An 18,361-nucleotide genomic window follows, 5' to 3' on the forward strand; every position below is an offset into this window, starting at 1 on the left:
ATGCTGAAAGATTTTGTCACCACCAGGCCTGCCCTATAAGAGCTCCTGAAGGAAGCACTAAACATGGAAAGGAACAACTGGTACCAGCCATTGCAAAAACATGCCAAATTGTAAAGACCATTGATGCCAGGAAAAAACTGCATCAACTAATGAGCAAAATAACCAGCTAACATCATAATGACAGTATTAAATTCACACATAACAATATTAACCTTAAGTGTAAATGCACTAAATGTTCCAATTAAAAGACACAGACTGGCAAATTGGATAAACAGTCAAGACCCATCAGAGTGCTGTATTCAGGAAACCCATCTCACGTGCAGAGACACACATAGGCTCAAAATAAAGGGATGGAGGAAGATCTACCAAGCAAATGGAAAACAAAAAAAGGCAGAGGTTGCAATCCTAGTCTCTGATAAAACAGACTTTAAACCAACGAAGATCACAAGAGACAAAGAAGGCCATTGCAGAATGGTGAAGTGATCAATTCAACAAGAAGAGCTAACTATCCTAAATATATATGCACCCAATACAGGAGCACCCAGATTCATAAAGCAAGTCCTTAGAGACCTACAAAGAGACTTAGACTCCTACACAAAAATAATGGGAGACTTTAACACCCCACTGTCAACATTAGACAGATCAACGAGACAGAAAGTTAACAAAGATATCCACTAATTGAAATCAGCTCTGCAGCAAGTGGACATCTACAGAACTCTCCACCCCAAATCAGCAGAATATACATTATTCTCAGCACCACACCACACTTATTCCAAAATTGACCACATAGTTGGAAGTAAAGCACTCCTCAGCAAATGTAAAAGAACAGAAATAATAACAAACTGTCTCTCAGACCACAGTGCAATCAAACTAGAACTCAGGATTAAGAAACTCACTCAAAACCGCTCAACTACATGGAAACTGAACAACCTGCTCCTGAATGACTACTGGGTGCATAACAAAATGAAGGCAGAAATAAAGATGTTCTTTGAAACCAACAAGAACAAAGACACAACATACCAGAATCTCTGGGACACATTTAAAGCAGTGTGTAGAGGGAAATTTATAGCACTAAATGCCCACAAGAGTAAGCAGGAAAGATGTAAAATTGACACCCTAACATCATAATTAAAAGAACTAGAGAAACAAGAGCAAAGAAATTCAAAAGCTAGCAGAAGGCAATAAATAATAAGATCAGAGCAGAACTGAAGGAGATAGAGACACAAAAAACCCTTCAAAAAATCAATGAATCCAGGACCTGGTTTTTTGAAAAGATCAATAAAATTGATAGACCACTAGCAAGACTAATAAAGAAGAACAGAGAGAAGAATCCAATAGACACAATAAAAAATGATAAAGGGGATATCACCATTCAACCCACAGAAATACAAACTACCATCAGAGAATACTATAAACACCTCTATGCAAATAAACCAGAAAATCTAGAAGAAATGGATAAACTCCTGGACACTTACACACTCCCAAGACTAAACCAGGAAGAAGGTGAATCCCTGAATAGATCAATAACAGGCTCTGAGATTGAGGCAATAATTAATAGCTTACCAACCAAAAAAAGTCCAGGACCAGACAGATTCTCATCTGAATTCTACCAGAGGTACAAGGAGGATCTGGTACCATTCCTTCTGAAACTATTCATTCAATAGAAAAAGAGGGAATCCTCTCTAACTCATTTTATGAGGCCAGCATCATCCTGATCCCAAAGCCTGGCAAAGACACAACAAAAAAAGAGAATTGTAGACCAATATCCCTGATGAACATCAATGCAAAAATCCTCAATAAAATACTGGCAAAACGAATCCAGCAGCACATCAAAAAGCTTATCCACCATGATCAAGTGGGCTTCATCCCTGGGATGCAAGGCTGGTTGAACATACACAAATCAATAAACGTAATCCAGCATATAAACAAAACCAAAGACAAAAACCACATGCTTATCTCAATAGATGCAGAAAATGCCTTTGACAAAATTCAACAGCCCTTCATGCTAAAAACTGTCAATAAATTAGGTATTGATGGGACGTATCTCAAAATCATAAGAGCTATTTATGACAAATCCATAGCCAATATAATACTGAATGGGCGAAAACTGGAAGCATTCCCTTTGAAAACTGGCACAAGACAGGGATGCCCTCCCTCACCACTCTTATTCAACATAGTGTTGGAAGTTCTGGCCAGGGCAATCAGGCTGGAGAAAGAAATAAAGGATAATCAATTAGGAAAAGAAGAAGCCAAATTGTCCCTGTTTGCAGATGAAATGATTGTATATCTAGAAAACCCAATCTTCTCAGCCCAAAATTTCCTTAAGCTGATAAGCAACTTCAGCAGTCTCAGGATACAAAATCAATGTGCAAAAATCACAAGCATTCTTATACACCAATAACAGACAAACAGAGTGCCAAATCATGAGTGAACTCCCATTCACAATTGCTTCAAAGAGAATAAAATACCTAGGAATCCAACTTGCAAGGGATGTGAAGGACCTCTTCAAGGAATACTACAAACCACTGCTCGACGAAATAAAAGAGGATACAAACAAATGGAAGAAGATTCCATGCTCACAGATAGGAAGAATCAATATCATGAAAATGGCCATACTGCCCAAGGTAATTGATAGATTCAATGCCATCCCCATCAAGGTACAAATGACTTTCTTCACAAAATTGGAAAAAACTACTTTAAAGTTCTTATGGAACCAAAAAAGAGCCCACATTGTCAAGACAATCCTAAGTCAAAAGAACAAAGCTGGAGGCATCACACTACCTGACTTCAAACTATACTACAAGGCTACAGTAACCAAAACAGCATGGTACTGTTACCAAAACAGAGATATAGACCAATGGAACAGAACAGAGCCCTCAGAAATAATACCACACATCTACAACCGTCTGATCTTTGACAAACCTGACAAAAACAAGAAATGGGGAAAGGATTCCCTGTTTAACAAATGGTACTGAGAAAACTGGCTAGCCATATGTAGAAAACTGAAACTGGATCCTTTCCTTCACTTTAAACAAAAATTAATTCAAAATCGATTAAAGATTTAAATGTTAGACCTAAAACCATAAAAACCCTAGAAGAAAACCTAGGCAATACCATTCAGGACATAGGCCTGGGCAAGGAATTCATGTCTAAAACACCAAAAGCAATGGCAACAGAAGTCAAAATTGACAAATCAGTTCTAATTAAACTAAAGAGCTTCTGCACAGCAAAAGAAACTACCATCAGAGTGAAGAGGCAACCTACAGAATGGGGGAAAATTTTTGCAATCTACTCATCTGACAAAGCACTAATATCCAGAATCTACAAAGAACTCAAACAAATTTACAAGAAAAAAAGAAACAACCCCATCACAAAGTGGGCGAAGGATATGAACAGACACTTCTCAAAAGAAGAGAGTTATGCAGCCAACAGTCACATGACAAAATGCTCATCATCACTGGCCGTCAGAGAAATGCAAATCAAAACTACAATGAGATATCATCTCACACCAGTTAGAATGGCGATCATTAAAAAGTCAAGAAACAACAGGTGCTAGAGAGGCTGTGGAGAAATAAGAACACTTTTACACTGTTGGTGGGACAGTAAGCTAGTTCAACCATTGTGGAAGATAGTGTGGCGATTCCTCAGGGATCTAGAACTAGAAATACCATTTGACCCAGCCATCCCATTACTGGGTATATACCCAAAGGATTATAAGTCATGCTGCTATAAAGACACATGCACATGTATGTTTATTGTGGCACTACTCACAATAGCAAAGACTTGGAACCAACCCAAATGTCCATCAATGATAGACTGGATTAAGAAAATGTGGCACGTATACACCATGGAATACTATGCAGCCATAAAAAAGAATGAGTTCATGTCCTTTGTAGGGACATGGATGAAGCTGGAAACCATCATTCTCAGCAAACTATCACAAGGACAAAAAACCAGACACCACATGTTCTCACTCATAGGTTGGAATTGAACAATGAGAACACCTGGACACAGGAAGGGGAATATCATACACTGGGGCCTGTTGTGGGGTGGGGGGAGAGGGGTGGGATAGCATTAGGAGATATACCTAATGTAAATGACGAGTTAATGGGTGCAGCACACCAACATGGCACATGTATACATATGTAACAAACCTGCAGGTTGTGCACATGTACCCTAAAACTTAAAGTATAATAATAATTTAAAAAACACCTAGTTTGAATTAGTGATATACACATGAATATTTAAATATCAACCAGATAGTACATTATAGAGTAACTGTAGCTGTTTAATCCAAAAAGTAAGTTTAGAATTACATGTGTGTCCAACTATCTACTTTTATATTCCTTTAGCCTGCATACAGATGAATTGACATCAATAACCTATGATAGAACCACCAATGAAATGTGAGTTATAAAATATATATACACAAATATGTAAAGAAATATATAGGCAGATATACTACTTTTGTCTATCTAGACTCACAAACACAGGGAGAGAAAGGGAGAGAGAGAAAAGAAAGAGAGAGAGAAACAACAGAGAGAAAGATGAAGATTATTTGGTTTACTCTCAGGATCATCCATAGGCATACAGAATGTCTTTTACACGGTTTATAAATCTTATCACTATAGGCCCTGTAGGTCCCTTATCCAATTTTTTGATGAAACTGGATAAAAAGGAAAAGGTCAAAAAAGGGAAACTTTTTGTTATTGTCTTCTCATCCTTAGCAGCAGGCACATACTTAGGAAAGTCAGATTTCCTGTGTATGAGACATACTAGAGTGGGCCCAGGGAAGAAAATCCTATGTGTAGCAACAAGCAAGTAGCAGTGGAGCCCTTAGGAAAAAAAAAAAATAGACCTAATGGCCCTGGCAGGGTTCCTCACATCCAGAACTCTACCACTGTGTAAGGCTAACACTACAAGCCCACACCTCTCATCACATTGTACAGAGCAGTTTCTTGACCCTGTGTAAGAGCAGAAAAGACACCTATGACGGTGAAAAGAAGGCACTGATTAAGGAATTTTAGTATCAGGAGATGAGATGAGGTCAAGGGGATTTGTACATAGAAACTGCAGCTGAATTTGAAATAAAGTAAACCACCAAATGCTTACTTTGTGCTTCATTCAATTGAAAAGAACTAAACATCACTTGTGAGTAATTCACACCAGAAAGTGAAGTCTTGGATGTCATATTGGTGTTGGACTATATATATATATATATTTAAATTCTGTAGCACTGCCAAGTCTGAATTCAAATCAGTACCCCGGAATGGCACTATCAGCGAACTGTGAGACAGAAATAAATCAATAGAGATATAAGGATATATGAACATAGGAGGAAACAAAAAATATAAATAAAAATATACTCTAAAAATAGGACTTATAAACATGTAAATGTTCAGATTACTTTTAAAGAAAGATATTTCACTATGTAAAACTATTTCAAAACATGGAAACATTGAAAAATTAATCAACTATTTTTCTTTTCTAAAAGCTGATCTTGCTGCTTTTATTTTTTATTTTTACTTTTGACTTTTAAGTTCAGGGTACAGGTGAAGGTTTGTTTCATAGGTAAACTTGTGTCATGGCGATGTGTTGTACAGATAATTTTATCATCCAGATATTAAATTTAGTACCCATTGTTTATTTTTCCTCATCTTCTCCCTCCTCCTATCCTCCACCCTTCAATAGGCCCCATTGTGTGCTGCTCCCCTCTATGTGTCCACGAGTTCTCATCATTTAGCTGTCATTTATAAGTGAGAACATGCTGTATTTGGTTTCTGTTTCTGCATTAGGTTGCTTAGGATAATAGCCTCAGGGATGTGATTTTATTCTTTTTTATGGCTACATAGTATTCCACAATGTATATGAACCCCATTTTCCTTATCCAGCCTGTCACTGATGGGCATTTAGTTTGATTCCATGCCTTGCTATTGTGAATAGTGCTGCAATGAACGTGCATATGCATATGTCTTTTTAATAGAATAATTTATATTCCTTTGGGCATAAATTAGGATATAGGCGGGGATAAGTACAAGCTAGAATAACTCAAATCAAAAGACTACAAAGATAACAAAAGATAAACTGTTGGCCAAATTAATTTATGTGCATAGATTCAATATTCCCAAATAAAATGTCCTCAGATTCACCTCAGGTATTCTCTAAAAGAAGACTATATCCAGAAGTATGATTTGATCTGGAAATGCAAGATTAATCAACATTAGAAAGTCTTATGTGTATAATCTACTGCATTTATTAAAAGAATAAATATGTGATAAGCTGCATCCAAAGTATTAACAAATCTAAACATGCATTGATAGCAAGTGCTCTAAGAAACAAGAAATGAGAATGAAGAGCCTCAATTTTGAGAAAAGGTATTTAGCAGAAATTAACATCAAATAGTATATTTAATAGTCAAATATTAGAATCATTCCAGTTAAATAAGAGATGAGAAAAAAAGTCACAATTTTTTACCAATATTGATGATACAGGAGCTCCTAATCAATGTATTTAGAAAAAGAAAAGATATGTGAAGTATAAATATTGGAGAGAGTTAACATTCTCATTTTGTTCTACAATGTGCTCTCTTCATAGAAAACTCAATAATATGAACTAACAATGTGACAGGATAGGTCAGCAGAGTGGACAGAAACAAGGGCAAAATAAGAAAATCAATAATATCCCTATACAAAAAGAGTATCCAATTAGAAAATATACTAGAGATCCCAAAACAATTGTGAAAAAAATTATAAAGTGCCTACTCATGTGCCTAATAAGAAATGTATAAGGTTTTATTGGAAAAATTTATAAAACATTGCTAAAGGAGTAAAAGCTGTCATAGGTGAATAGAATCATAATCCACATTTGTAGATATAAAACTTTATATTTTAAAGATACCAGTTATCTTCCAAGTTAATCAAGAAATTTCTTACTCTCCCAATCAAATTTCCAATAGATTTTTTTTTAATTGAAGGAAGACTTGAATATGTCTTACATTTGTAGGAGTGTAATTCTGCAAGTCAGGGCCAGATATATTTTAGAGGAAAGAAAATGCAAGGCTAGGAAGATAGAGAGGTAGGGCTTGGTCTTCCCAGCTATCAAAATGTTTTTAAATGATTGTAATGAAAATAATATAATATCAGAACTAATGGAAAAATCAAGCAATGCAGCTTATGAAAAATCGAGAAATAAACACTAGTAGATTAACATTTAATATATAATGAGTGACTTCCAGATTGAGAGATATGATGTATTTGATAAGTAAAATCGGACAACCCATTAAGAGAAAAATTAAAATTATATCTCAATTGCAACAGATATTAAAACCTAGTTTTAAAAAAACTCTGAAGTATTTGAGGAAAAGTTTAGAATATATTTAGGAGATTTAGATTTTGGTCTATAACTTCAAAGAGTGAAGACTAGGTTCTGATCTCTATCATGGAAAAGCTCTTACATGAGACAAAAATATTTGTCTAAAAATTGAAAAATTGAAGAGGTAATATAACTTAGAGAATGCTTCATTTTGAGAATTAGGTAAATGATGACTTTAGACAAGAGACATAATCTCTATTAAGCTTTAATTTTCATTTTGAATAGAAGATATTCCATAACAATTTAAGTAAAAGAATGAATGAGTGACATTCTGTGTATATCCAGTTTCGAAAATTATCGAGAATGGCTGGAGTTCAAAATGCCCAGTAAAAGTTTATTTATTAGGATTTTAGTAGTGGAGGAAATTCCATTCAATTCCCCTCTGATTTCTCTAGTAATAATTTAAAAATTACATATTTTCAATTAATCTTAGTAATACCACTCAGTAACACAAGTCATTCATTCTAAAATGGATCCATTCATTTGGACTGTAGACTTAAAGAGCAGTGCAAAAACTTGAAAACAAATAAAAACAAAAGCAATCAGGTGGTATACGGTTTTATGTAGCTTTGGTAATCAGCTCCACTCCAGAATATTCCATTTATCTTAATTTTTAGAATGGATTAGTTTCTCTTCATCCATTGCTAGAAAGGTATTGCCACAGTCTTGGATATAAAGAGCTCTGATTTACCCTGAATTCAGACATGGCAGATTTAAGAAAAAGAACCAGATTTAATTTGATTTCATCTGGTCTTGCTCCTTTCCTGGTTATCTCAATCCTGCTCACTTTTAGCTTTTGGTATGGAGGTGACAAAATATTATTTCTTTCGGCAATTAAATTTGACAGAGGATTGAAGAGAGGTACTCAAAACCCTGAAATTAATATCTTCAGTGATGTTTTCTGCTGTTGAAATGAGTATATGAGTGTTATACCCACTGAGTCAGTACTTGATATGATAAATCTTAAATTATTTAGAAATCAGAATAATTAGACAAAAAATAATTAACTATGTCAAGATTTGACTGGTTTATATTTTAATATCATTACCTGCAATGCATCAGTCATATAATTATTATGGCTCAGCTAAGATTCCCATAGGCTTCTTTGGCATTATGATTGTTTGTAGCTCATATGTAGGTAATTGAATTACACTTGAATTTAATGTTTTTGTTGATCTAAGAAAGTGTATTTAGTTCACATATGTTGCAACCTAAACTGTATATTTAGATATTAGCTACAATTCTGCAGAGCATGTTTCAATGTAATAATTTTAGTGCAGCTCGCCCCACAGAATCAGTGAAATAAACTGGAATGTTTTAGAATTTAAAAAGCAAGCCAATAGAATATTGAATATATTTGTAACATATTTACAAATATAAAATTTTGACATCACCAGACATAGTACTGAATATCATTTTCTTGAAAGCTTGCCAGTTTTTGTACATTTTTGTACAAATGTACATGATTGTACCTTTAGGCATCATAAGTAGTATCAACACCATAAAAGCATATTAATCTTAAGTTTCATATATGCAAAGATATATGCTTGTAATTGTTCTAAGCCTTAAACAAACATCAACTTAGATAACTATTGTAACCTGTATAAACTCAGTTCTAGTATCCTCATTTTCTGATGAGAAAGCTGAGGCACAGATAATTAAATACTTAATTTGCATAGCAGGAAAGTGCTGGTGCTTAGATTACAACCTAGCCAGGTAAATTATCTAGGATCTGCATCTTACATCCTACCGCATAATACTGTCTTATATGTTACACTGGAAAATTTGACAGTTTACATTATTTTCCAAATAGTTCATACATTCTGAAGAAATACTGTAGAATTTGTTTTACGCAGTAATATATTGATTTACTTTTTTTTTTTTTTGAAGGCTGAAGTGCAGTGGCAAGACCTCGGCTCACTGCAAGCTCCTCCTCCTGGGTTCAGGTCATTCTCCTGCCTCAGCCTCCCGAGTAGCTGGGACTACAGGCGCCTGCCACCACGCCCGGCTAATTTTTTGTACTTTTAGTAGAGATGGGGTTTCACTATGTTAGCCAGGATGGTCTCGATCTCCTGACCTTGTGATCCGCCCGCCTCGGCCTCCCAAAGTGCTGGGATTACAGGTGTGAGCCACTGCACCCTGCCTTGATTTACTTTTTAAATTTGAAAACATTCCAGAAGTTTATTTCACTGCTTCTTTAGGGCTAACTGCATTATCTGCTGGATACTCTAGAGGTCACTCTAAAATTTAATACAATTGAGGAATATATAAATTTCATATACTAATTTTATTTCTAAAGTAATAAGTAAGCCAGTGTAGAAATTTTATTTTCCATTTAATATTCTTTCCTTTCTTTTTAATTTTACATATTATAAATGTTCATGTTAAATTGATTTTTAAACAGATGTTATAAATGTTGCTTTAATATAAATGCAAAAACATAACCTACAAAGAGCACATGATATATCTTTTAAAAAACTTTGCAAAAGACCTAGTTATTGTCATTTCAAATGCTGAAATTAAACTGGTGAATATTAGGGCAAATTAATTTTATTTTAAAAATTATGTTTCAATGGCGTGACTTCTTATCTGTGGTGGGCCTTCCCAGGATCAGGATCAGGGAGGCGAAATGCAGGCCACCAGCTAAGGAGTCCATTGTAGATCCTAATTTGTACTCTAAACATTGGGATATCTGTGAGGTTTTTCATGCAGCTAGAGGAAAAGACAACAATAAAGCACTTTGGAGAGAAACAGCAGAAAAATATACATTGGAATACTTTTAATGTTATCCTATTGAGTGTCAGAAGGGTACAGAGAGTCTGCATGTTGTGTGTGTACAACACTAATACCACACCTGGGTAAACAATCTATTTATCCTCTTGTGCTCTCTAAGGATGAGATACTAAATGAAGAAAAATAGCAGAATAGAAGCATCAATGTGCTTAAGTCCCTGGAGTACCGAGTCTGATATAGAAGCTGTTGTTGGAAAAGGGAGACACCTCATTGATCAAGGAGAAACACTGCTAAGTTTTTATATAGTACTTTACCAAGGGAGAAATAAAAATAAAAGATAGGACAGAAGCCAAAAAGTATGATTTGTCAACCATAGCCATCCCGAGAGAAGAAACAAAATAAACTTTCTCTTTTAATCAATACACTGTGACCACTAAAAATGAAAGAAGGTTAATCAGCTACAGTCTGAGTAGCCCATTCAAATATGTTATTAAAGATGAAGGCTGGCTACATAATTTGAGGGTCGGTGTATAAAATGAAAGTGCAGGGCCCCTTGTTTTAAAAGCAGGAAAATGTGTCATTACATGTACTTCCACCATCTCTCTCTCAACCTGTATTGGCATTTTAATTTCCTATTTAATTTCTAAGTTAAAAATCTACACATGTTATTAGCATTAATTTTACCTTTGTAGTGGCAATGCCAATTTCAAATGCAAATATTATACCATTTAACTCACACAAAGAATTACTGAAATTACACAATTTATATTTCATAGCTTGTACATGCGTATGTATTTCTTTCTCAGCAGAACAGCAAAAGTGCCACACAATAGTAGAAAGTCTAACTGACCTGTTTTGTTTTTGCTTTTGCTTGTTTTCACTTGATACACACACATTTTACTAAAAACCTTTATCTTTAGCTTACTGATAAGTAAGGAAGGACTGAAATAAAAAAGAACTGTGGGGTTGCCCTATCTTTTCATTTCCTTCTATTTCATCATTTTCAGCATAAGGGGTGGGCTAATACAGGGAAGTAACAGAAATAAAAAATATGAAAAAGATTCCTTTATTATTCATGCTTCTGAGAATGTCATTGTTTTTCTACATTTGAAGCAAATTCTCATTCTAATGGAAAGTTCGGCCTCTCTGGATTGTTGAGACCTCTGCTTACTCAGCTGTAACAAAAAAAGCATATCTCATTCTCCCTTTGAAAATCACTAAACTCCCATCCATCGTGGGTTCCATTGGAATTTTGTGCTATAGGGACTTTGGATACTATACATGAACAGGGAGGCAAGAAACAGCGGACACATATATTGTAAACAAACTTCTCCACTCATGCACATGCTCCGTTGTCTCATTGGAATTCTCTTCAAAACACAAGATAAAAGATGAAATTATTAAGAATGTCAAGATGACGACAGGAGAGCATAAACCAGGCATGGAACCTTTCTCAGCATGGGGCCTCATGTGACTGCACAGGTTGCATGCCCATGAATCTAACCCTGTTAAAGATAGTATTACCCTTTCTATAAATGTGGGAAACTGGGTTACAATATTTTTTAGGGCTATGTATTTTATTCTGATATACATTCTTCAGGAACATAATTCAGAATGTTAAGTAAAGACTAGATTGCAATGTAAACATAAATCAAGATAAATGCAAATACATATTGCAAATCAGATAGAATTTTTCTTGGAGTTAAAGCAAAAGAAGGTGGCACAGCTATGGTAGATCATTAGCAGCATTAGAAAATAAGGAGATAAAAAGCTAACAGCAGAAGTACAAGCATTACAGATGAAGCAGAACATCTAAGGCACAGAATACAAACAGCTATCCCTAGAATTGGAATGGATAACCTAAAATGAGGCAGAGAAGAGCGGAGGCAAATCCTCTGTTGATCATCACTCGAATCAATGTATGGAGAGAAAGTGATTTCGGATAGACTTTTAGGCAGAAGGGGGGATTTAAAGACAAAACAGAAACACCTAGGGAGGAAGACTAATGACAAGTAGTTGTGAGTACCTTAACCCTCTATCTGGAAAGTGATCTGACTACCAGGTGGAATAACCAGATTGTCAATAGGGTAGGGAAGTAGGATAACATTATAATTCATCAGATGAATGATATGATAAAGAGAGTTGCGAGTGCTGCTGTTGGGATGCCAAGCTAGGGGTTAGAGCTCACTTTGAACAAAACACATAGTGGATATGACTAGAGATGAATCCACAGGGTGGCATGGAGGTTGATTCTGGCAGCCATCCAGGAGTTTTGGACTCATAGCTAACTTCATAGCTCTTGGTTCTAGCGAATGTACTTAAATTGTACTTAAATACTTAATTTAAATTGTACTTACATACTTAAATTGTAAACCACAAGGTTGATGTGTATAAGGCTGCCTTTACCATCCTACTTAAACAGAGTTGTCTAAATACTGGATATTGCTGTATCCACAGGTGTGTGCTACATGTGGACACTGACTGCTAAGAAGACCAGAAAAGACAGAAAATAAAACCAAACAACAACAACCAAAAATAGGACACAGCATTGAATATTTTAGTCAAATTCTTCTGGGACTGAAGTATCCAGATAAACCCTTTTATGTTTCTCTTCCTTTTTAGGAATAGATGTTGATTTAAGTACACTAGACATTTCAATTGGATAAATGGAAAGGAGAAATTATCAGTCCCATTATTGACTCTAATGAATGTTAGATTAATTAATGTTTGAGAAAATAAATACAAAATGTGTTAGAAGTTTTAGAATGCATTTTGAAAATCTTCCTGGAAATCATTAAATAAAAATAGTAGGGGTCTTTGGTAAAAGGAAAATATTTTCATATACACAGACACATGCATTTTCTAGCCATCTGCTTAGCTCATGTAAGAGAATAAATTAGAATTAATAGTAAATTAAGATATAATATAAGAAGTTCTTACCTTCTTAAAGGTTCTTGTCATTCAAATAAAGACACTTACACAATGTTATAAGTAATTTCTTACTTCTTCATCAAGTGAAGGAATTGGAGTAAATTGTCTAATATGTGGAACTTTTGAAAATACCTGCAACTAACATATTTTATCAAATTAAATGTTTCATTTAAATCTTATTTATATGAATATTGCAACTTATCAGTAAAGAAACTGAAGATAAGTTACATCATTATCAAGTGCCAAAAAACAGGATTTATGTCTGCTTATTCTAAAAGCTAGCAACTGTTCATAATAAACTTTCTCTGTTTTGTGATAACATATAAGGTTGTCGATGTTAAATTTACATAGTAGTTTATATGTATAAAATGTTCACAAAGAGCAGAAAATAGTCTCAGTGATGTAAGATTTTTGTAAAGAAGTTTTCCCACTTGTCTTGTCTGTGCTAAACAGGATAATGTGGCAGCTGTATTCACACAGAGTTCTGTGTAAAACCATTAAGAATCCTTTACTTTTTCCCCTCTGGCATATTAGCCTAGAAAATATTCCTATTCAACTACTTAGGCTATATTTCAATAGTCTCTTCACTGTTTAGGATAGAGGGCAACTACTTTTATTGCAATTAATAGTGGGTTATGAGGCTTTGTTTGGAATGTGTTTAGGACAATTGCTAAGGCGTTTCCTGGGTCACCTTCCAATGTAAATATACCACATACTATTTCTCATTTCACATTTCTTTTTCACATCTCTGTGCCATTCATTTGAGAAAAAAGGCAGACCATTCTATTGGTTAGATAAGAGAAAACCAATATTTTGGAAAGAAAAATTCTATATAATCAAAGAGAAAAATTTGGAAGAAGCGTATTCCTAACATATTTCTCTAGGGAAAAACATTCCATTCTGAGATACTGCTGCTCAGATTCATATATGCATTCAAAATGTGTTCCCTTTTAAAACATTTTCCAATATGTGGCTATAACCGAATACAAATCCAGACACTCAAAAACCATATTCATATCTAAGAAATTGGAATTTTTATTTAATATCTTTATAACATCATTTTTTATGTAGATGAATAAGACGCTATATGCCTCAGAGATAGCTGAGGAAAAATTTGCTATTTCCCTGAAGTTTGAGAAAAATAACTAGAAGGGAATTGCACTTTCTTAGTAAAAGAATAAGTATTTGTGTGATGAGACATAATCTGCGTGACAAATTCTATATGTTGTTCCATATACGTATTTTATACTGTAATGAGGTAACTGAGTTTCTAGATTATTTTTAGAGGTTTAGGAAGTTAGTGAAAAATTCTAGGAAAAATAAACTACATGAATATTTTGTGGAGGGCATACATAATGATTAATGGCATGGTTATAGAGGTTTTATGTAAGAAAAGCCCAATTTCCCAAACAATTATATAGACAAAAAAATAGGAAACAACAAAATGTATGCTGTGAGTTTATGAACATTTTAATGAAAATATTGGCCTTAAGTTATGGTGTAAACATTAAGGTATTTTATCAAATTCTTGAAAGCTATCCATTCAATTTTACTGTCTAGGTGAATTAGTCTTGATCTTAAAGACATGAACAATTTTAAATGAAGAATTTTCAAGTGGGTTTCCCAGAACATGTCTACAATTTAAAGTCCTTGAGGCAATTCTAAGTTTCTCAAGCATGTTCTAAAATAATTGACATTTTCATCGGCTATCGAATCACGTAGTTCTGCATTTTAATACAGAGTTAAAGTCTTGTTTACGTAGAATAACAAATTGGAATTATTTTGGTCATCTTAGAGATACAGTACAATACATACTTACATCATGCATTTTTAGAGTTAGAATACAGTGAGATAAATTTGACATAAATTCTATACTATATAATCTGCCATTTTTGATGGCTGTTTGCTTTTCTGATGATATAATGTATATAGTATTTGGCAGAAGACTAATCATATATGCAAGAATGTATATTTTTTTAAATAAACCTTGATAACTTGGTAGCTACTTTTTTTAACCTGGAAATATCCATTGCAAAATTGTTTCATGGTATTTTTTAGGTCATCAAATATATTGAGACTTCTCTATTCTATTTCTTCTATAGTCCTTATTATCTAGTCTTCATACATCTTCAAGAATATAACTCACATCACATTACTTCCTACATTACATGTAGGTGTGAATATATATAGTATATGTATTTGTATGTACCTATGTGCATATATATCTACTCACCTTTACTTCCTTTTTCTTTTCCATATTTGATAATGCTACTAATTATCTGAAATATACCACTTTTTCATTATCCGACTCATTGTTTCATCCATTTTGTCCTTCTTTCCCATGTACATTTACTTTATCTATATATTTCTCTATTTCCGTAGTCTTTATTTATATAGACTTTTAAGCCACTTTGAATCTTAAAAGCTAAGATAAAGTTTTTATTTTTGCCTTGCTGTCTGCTTCAAATCTCAGTTATGTTTCTAGGCTACAGAACAATTTGGAAGAAAGCCCCCCACCACTTGACACCAACCTTTAATTCCTCAACACTTTTTTATGATTCATCCTTAATACTTTGCTAAAATTTCTTTCTTACAGTTCATGCATGACTACCTAATGATCAGATCCAATAACCTATTTTCAAAGAGGAGGAAGACTAAGAAAAATTGGATAAAGTACTCAACTTCTATAAACAACCTTCCTTTGTATAAGTTAGGGCACCACTTGCTACAGTACTAAACAAACCTGAATCTACACAATGGTTTAAAGATCATAGTGGAAGTTAATTTGTTATTCTTGTGAAGTCCAAAATGAGTGTTCTTACTTGGCATATGGCTCTCTTTCAAGTCATGACCCAAGAACTCAGTCATTTTCTATCTTGTGGTTATGCCATTTTCAATGCGTGGATACAAGGTCACTCTGCTAACCTATATAAAGCTGCTGGAAATGCAAAGGGCACAGAATACTGTGTGTAAGCGGTATCCATTATTTCCACTCATATTTTCATGATTAGAACTTAGCCTTTAGCTACATTTAATTGCAAAGGAGGGTGTGAAATGCACTCTAGTTGCATCCAGAAAGAATACAAAATGCATTTGATAAGCATGTGCCCAGTTCCTGTTGCACTAAGATTGTCCTTTCCAGCATTTTCTTTCTTCCATCTTCCTCCTTAATTTTTGAATTCCCTAATTAAGTATGGGTATTTCAAATGGGACCCTAACTGTAAATGACCTGAGCAGCCTCTTATTATGCCTCTAACATTGAATAGCAAGGAAGAACATTCAATTATAAAGAACAACTGAAACTATTAATACCAGCTGACTAGTTATACAGAAAGTAATATGTTTTGCAAAATAAAAGTTGATTTTAATTTCAAGTTATCATACACAGTTTGCATTGATTGAGGGATTCACAAGGGGCTCTTCTGCCCTATTAGGTTTTACTCACCAGCCACTAAATAGGCATGAACAAACTTTACTCTCAAAACCTGGTACTTTCGGACTGATAGCACATGAGCCTCTCTAATATTAGATTAACACACAATATTAGCCTTGCTTCTAAGAGACCTACTTTACCCAACCCTTTCATTCTATCAGTTCACATATAAATTTTGATGCTTGACATGCTGACAGATTAATTCATTTAGTACATTTTAGTATTAGTACTTTCTGATAGAGAAAAACAGTTGTCCTTCTATATACATATGTATACATTTGAAATTTTAGTGTCATATGTGTTCATTCTGACCCACTCTTCTATGGACAAGTAATTTCATTAATCACATTTGTTAAAAACTCATTTGCTTCAATGTAGAAGAAAGGTATGCATCATATTGCAATTTCTTTAAGTTTTAGAAGATAACTGCATATTTGTCAAATAAATTAGATAATTCAATTATTGTATGATTGCTTTAGCAATTATAAATACTAAAATAATTTTTAAAATGCATTCCCTAATACTGTGCTTTGCTAATTATTAAGAAAGCAAAAAGCAACAATATATCAATTTAATTAACTTGATTATAGTAAAAGTCAGTGTCTAGAGCCAAAGTTGATTTTTAGTAAAACTAATCCAGTTAAATTGTTTTCATCGATTTGCCAAGATTTACAAATCTTTATTTGTGTTATTAAGGAGCAAAATACATTGTTAAATTTGTTTCACTTAGAATTTTTTGAAAATAAGTGTCATATCTTTATTGTGAGAAAATTAATCCATGTAGCAGTTATTGTCCAAAATTTCTTTAAAAACTCATCACCAAAAAATATCAGGTTTTTTTTTAACATTTCAAGTTTGAGGAGTTTGATATCATGTAAAAAGGCACATTCTCAGTGATTACTTCTATTGAAAAAGATGCTGAGTTGTTCCATTTCAATTAGATGGTAACTTTTTTTCAAGAAGTTTTCAATTCACCCTCTGCTGCATCTGATATTTCTTCCAAATTAACACTAAACAAGGAACGAGTCTGAGATATAGGGATGGTTCTTAAATGATAAATAATAACACTATGCATTTGTGAAAAGTATTTTCATTATGTTAAAGAATCTTATAATTTTAGCAAGACTGGAAATATGCAGACATAGCATTATATATTTTGGATGCAAAAAGAATATAAATATTTATCTCTTTATTGACTTCAATTTAGTGGAAGATTCATATATGGTACCTGTGGGGTATGCTCATCTGTTTCAGAGATACCAGTTTCTATGTGATTACATGATTCAATTTAGCTGTGCAAAATTCATGAGTGAAAACCAATTACATTATGCATTGAATGATCACACAACTTGCTTTACTTTGGAAAGTGCAGGATTATGTTAAGATTGAACTGGTATAATCATTAATAAAGCTTCCCTTTGCTCTCAAAAGGTCCCAATTTGAATACTTTATGAACTTATTATTGGATGATGCATTACCTAGCCACCCTGATTATTAAAAAGCCAATTTAAAACAGCTATAAATACTATATTTTATACATAATTCATGTTATTGGCTGGTGAAAAATATACTTTATTTCTCATAGATAAAATTCAATATCTCATCTTAATATGTTAACATTTCTTTTTTAATTTTATTATTATTATTATACTTTAAGTTTTAGGGTACATGTGCATAATGCGCAGGTTTGTTACATATGTATACATGTGCCATGTTGGTGTGCTGCACCCATTAACTCATCATTTAGCATTAGGTATATCTCCTAATGCTATCCCTCCCCTCTCCCCTCGCCCCACAACAGTCCCCGGAGTGTGATGTTGCCCTTCCTGTGTCCATGTGTTCTCATTGTTCAATTCCCACCTATGAGTGAGAACATGTGGTGTTTGGTTTTTT

This window comes from Pongo pygmaeus, chromosome 2 (genome assembly GCF_028885625.2).
Source record: "Pongo pygmaeus isolate AG05252 chromosome 2, NHGRI_mPonPyg2-v2.0_pri, whole genome shotgun sequence".
Classification (NCBI taxonomy): Eukaryota; Metazoa; Chordata; class Mammalia; order Primates; family Hominidae; genus Pongo; species Pongo pygmaeus.